Source organism: Centrocercus urophasianus, unplaced genomic scaffold (assembly GCF_019232065.1).
Source record: "Centrocercus urophasianus isolate 14NV4802_14NV808 unplaced genomic scaffold, USGS_Curo_1.0 seq_24, whole genome shotgun sequence".
Lineage (NCBI taxonomy): Eukaryota > Metazoa > Chordata > Aves > Galliformes > Phasianidae > Centrocercus > Centrocercus urophasianus.
Window position 1 is genome coordinate 17,196,456 of NW_024884800.1, and position 5,122 is coordinate 17,201,577.

Below are 5,122 nucleotides of genomic sequence, written 5' to 3' on the forward strand. Positions count from 1 at the left end.
TGACTGGCATGAAATGTTGCTTACTAGCTCTTGTGTGGAAGCAGATACATTTCTTGGGTTTGCCCTGTCCCACAGCTCTGAAAGTCACTGCGTGTTGGTGAGGCCAAAACAGCAGCTCTTGCTTGAACCAGTATGAGTAAGGAGTGCTGACGATGTGCAGGCTGCTTCCGTTGTGTGGGCTCCAACATTACAGCTACCAGGCGCTGGCCTTTCGGTACTCTGTATACAGGAAAAACAAGTGCTGTAGGGCAGGCTGCTAAGGCTGAATAGCCAACTCAGTGTGCTGGGAGGGCAGGGGAAAGCAAATGGTGTGATGTCTTGAATTATCCTCTTTTTTCTTTTAAGAGGCTCCCTACATGTGCCACAACTGCCTGATGTGCTTCTGACCTGCCCCTCTGTGCACAGATCAGTACGAGGCAGTCTTACCTGAACTCCTGAAACTTGCGTTTCACTTTCTGCTGGTTGATCAGCAATTGTGCCCTTAGTTAATGCTCTTAGTCTTGCAAGGCATTTTAGAAACTGTTAAATGCCTGTTATTTTTTAATATGATGTTAGAGGATTTGACAACTCTTTAACTGTACCTAATTTGGCAGTAGGTACAGCCTTGTACTGCTGACTGACTATGGAAGTACAGAAATGCGACCCGATGGAGTTGGCCACGACTCTCTATTGCAGATCTCCAAATCAAGTCCAGGAAGCATTGGTTGGTTATGGGCTCAAAGTGTGAATCTGAATATAATCTGATTTCTTGCTGAATCTTTATCTTGTAGCTGTGATTATCTTTCTATTCTGCACCTGAAGCGTAGAGCGGAGAAGGGAGCTGCCAAGAGGAAAGCACACTCCTTCAAACACTTAAATTTCATGTCTAGAAGCTTTATGCATTTGTGGTGTGTAAGCTGTAACATAGTAGAATTTTGTAACAGTTTTGTGAAATCATCCGTCAGACTTCGTGTTTAACGGGAACGAAAGTTGATCTACCTCAAACTCAATGCATTGAAAGCTGCTTTAGCATTTTTTGTTATGTTGATAGGATTCAAGCCTTTCTATTGTCTTCTAAGCAATACAACTGCATTTTTTTCTAGTCTTGGTGTTTCTAATGGTACATCAAAGGGTAAGGTGGGGGCAGAGCATTTTCTCAAAGAGCTAGTGGAGTACCGAAGAATGAACACAGTTCAGTCAGCTCAATGATGCTGAGATAGAATGAGATGCAGTAGATGTTTTCTGTAAAAATGTGAACCTACTCAGTGCTCAAAGAACCTATGCTGATTTTTAGAAACGTTTTTAAGATTATTCTATCAAACGTAAAGTACTGTTCAGGGAATAAATGCAGTGCTTGTACTGGGACAGTATTTGAGTTGCTAGGGAAAAGAATTTAATGTTTTTCTGGTTTTGCATCTTAAAGAAGAGTCTGTTTACATTGGTTGTAAGCACTGGCAATGAAAGCATGTGAATTTCACACAGGAGCTCAGGGGTGCTGCTGTTTCCTTCTGAGAAAGCTTTTTCTCATTTGGCAAATTCTGCAGAGGTTTTTCCCTTTGTAGTACTGCTACAGTCACTACTTCTTTAAAGAGTAGCTTTGGAAAATCTTTAACTTTGTATTTCAAAGTTCCCATGCATTGCAGTTGTCTTTAGCTGACCCTGCCTTTGAAGTACTGTGCGACTGATCTTTTCTGATGCTGCAGTTCTATGTATGTATACATATAGGCGTGTGTTTTATGACATAATAGACTCTTTCCTTAAAGCAAAATGCAAGCAGCATGTCTGGGGATAGGATTGTTCCTGAAGGGCCATGTAAGCTTATTGTTATTGTGAATAGCTTTGATTTTCACTGTACATACCAATGCTTCCGTGTAAGATGCTGTAAGATGTGGCCACAAGAGGTAAAAAAACCAAAACTCTGTTTTCGACATGTAAAGATCTGCATATTTTCAAAGGGAGACTGGGAAAACCTTCCCTCTCTGTGGGAGAGTAAGCCCTGCTGCCCTGCTATCAGGTGCTGTATTACTGTGCTTTCTTGTAAACCAGACTTTGCATGGATGGGATTTTACTGTAAATTCAAAATTTGAAATGTAATTTTCTCATATCAAGGAAAATTTTCAGGTGTCACTCTAGAAATGTGGAAATGTAGTTGTAACTGAGATTTTGCAGATAAGGGAAAGGCAAGCTTTGTGATGAGGGACCACAAGCATATAAATGCAACATGAGTCAAGAGGACAGCTGGATTTCCTATAAAATTGACAGACTTTGTCCGTCTCAATCTCTGGACAGAAAGATCTGTAGCTGTCAAGGGGGCTAGCAATTGGACAGCATAAATGCCTACTCATACGTTGGCTGCGTGATTTAATGAATTTTATTCAGTGTTTAACAAGAGGGCTAGCTTCTGCACTAGTCTATTTTCACCCAGGTTTAGATGGATGTTTTCCCTGTGCAGATTTGAATAGTGTTCAACTCCCCCAGGGGCATAATGGCTGACATTTTGGAGTAGATTAAATCTACTGACTTTGACAATTTAATTTTAGCTCTAAGGGAAACCTGAAACCAAATTGTGATGTTCACCCACTGTGAATTAACAGCTATGTAATTCTCCGCACTGGTTATTAAACTGTTGGTTATACAAAGTGAAGCCAAAGTGTTTATACAGCTGTTTATCTATTTATATACACTTGGCTGTGGTTATTTGAGGAAAATCATTTACCATTTCCGGGAGGTCATTAGTGCAGTGAAAGAAAAATTCTGCGGCATAAATGGATCTCTCTTGCTGTGGAATGCATTGATTAGACTGTAGGATGATTGTGCGCTGATTAAGAAAGAATTTAAGTATCTATAAATAAATTCCTCTGCACTCTGCATCTTAATAGTATTTGGCTGTTAGGAACCAGTGCCTGAAGGAATCAGAAGAAAGGAAGGCATTCAGGACCTTGTAACAACAGAAGGGAAAATAAAGATGTTTTTGTTGTTACTTTTTTATAATCCAAATAACAAAGTTTGAATCTTGCACTAGAACGCAACTTATGTCCTAACATGTCCAGCCTGCGCGAGATGCCAGAAGCCAAGATCTGGGTAGGAAATGCCAAGGGCGTCTTTCCCTGCAATTAGCATCAGCATTAGACTGCCTGTATTAGATCCTAAGTAAGTGTTTCATATTCAAGGGCTGGGCTAATTGGGGAAAATTAAATGGTAAACACTCCCTTTGGGAGTGCTCTTAGAAGAACAGCATCTGAGCAGGAATTGCTGTCAGCTCTGGTCAATCTCCAGCAGCTGCCACAGCAACAGTTTGTCCACAGGGGCTCACTGATATCTGTTACTTCAGGTGGATGGATTGTAGAGACTGCCGCATGGAGAATCTGCTGATGTACTGTAGTTGTTTGTCTTGTCTCATTAATGTTTTGTCTGGGTCAGTTACCATGTTTGTCAGTTTACCATTTCTTTTTCGGCTCTAGTAAATGTAAAGTACCAGAAATGTGTTGCTTCCTACTTTGTAATAAAAATAGGTAAAATGAATAGCAGCTTGAATTTAATCTATATTTGGTTTGAAAGGTAATAGCAGAGCTTCTCTTGTTATGATAGAATGAGTGACTGGAATAAAAACCTTATACCAGAGCATTTCATCCAGTTTTCAAAACTTATGAACTAAACTGGTGCTGCTGGGTAGAGGCTTCCATATGTGTCTGGAAGTGGACAGGCATTGCCAAATACCTTTCGGTGAGGGCCTGGAACATTTCGTGTTGTCTGTACTCACAGATAGATTAATGGCTGGCAGAAACGCTGCAGGAAGTGGGTGCCCTGGGGAATGCTGGAAAGAGTGGATAAAGTGAAGAAGTGCCGAGTTTGAAGTCTTATCACTAGTGCACAATGTGCACAACTTCCTTATAAAAATAGCTTAAAGAAGAGTCTGAGTTTAAATGCATACTGATAAGATACACAATCAATAAAGCTTTATTTTGGGAAAATTTTAGGAAGGTCATTGATGCTAGAAATCACTGTGCCAAGGGACTGATCTGACAGAACAGAAAACTGTAGAGAAGTTTCTGGGAAATGGGCAAGTCCCGCTTTGTTCCAAGTGACAGACTGTATGAGGAGTGAAGGCCAGGAGTGAGGCTTTCACAATCCTAATATATCATTAGGAGAAGTCATAGAGACCTCTTGCAGGGGCAATGGACTTCCATGCCCTCAAGCTTATCTGTTTGGTTTTGGTCAGCACCAGAAGATACATTTGGAAAGCAGTGTGTAATGACAGAAGGCGAGACCTCTAGTTTCTTCTGGCATGGTCATGAAGAGACTTGAGAATAAATACTGGGAGAGAGCACTAGGTGTTGATGACTGAGCAGCTGGATGGCTGTGGTTGTGGCCCTCCTGTGGAGCTGGGAGTCACACTGTGCTGACCCACAGCCCCAAGAAACCCTCAGCTGTCAGGTGTGTGTGGTGGAGTGTTTCCAGCGCAGGACTTTTAAATGTTTCCTCTTACTGCTTTCCCACAGGACAGCTAGCTCTGAAAGATCAGCTCATGAGGGGAATCAGCAGCAGCAGACAGTAATATGGGCAGGCTGCCATGCACAGTCTGAACAGGTTGCCATGTACAGTGTGAAGGCTGTTGTTTCACTCACTATCAGGCTTGATTGTTTTATTATAGCCTAAAAAAATAGTGCTAGTTGATGTGTAGATGATCTGAAGAGCTACTTTATGGGGACAAATGACCAAGTTCTTGCAGACACACAAAGGCACAAAGCCAGAGTCAAACTGTTGTTAAGAAACCCAAAACATCCACGCTGCTCCAAGTGATCTCGTAATTTCACTGGGTGATAGAGGCAAGGAGGCAGAGCATCATCGTATATCATGAAGTGTAAATAGGTGGCAATATGTCTGCTGCTCCCCCGCTCAGGGCTGACAAGCAGGTTGAGGTGACTGACGTGCATGGGCAATGTGACACGGCCAGGCGTTCGGGTGTTTCTGTGCCTCAGCCTGCCTCGAGGCACATCAGGCTTGGGAGACTAGAAAACAAGCGTCAACACCAAACAAAGCAGCGTTCTTCGGTGATGAATGCTTGATGTTTGGCCAAACTTAGCCGCACCTCTCTGGCTGCCACGAAGGGGGGGGGGGAGGGGGCAAAACAAAAATCCCTTTG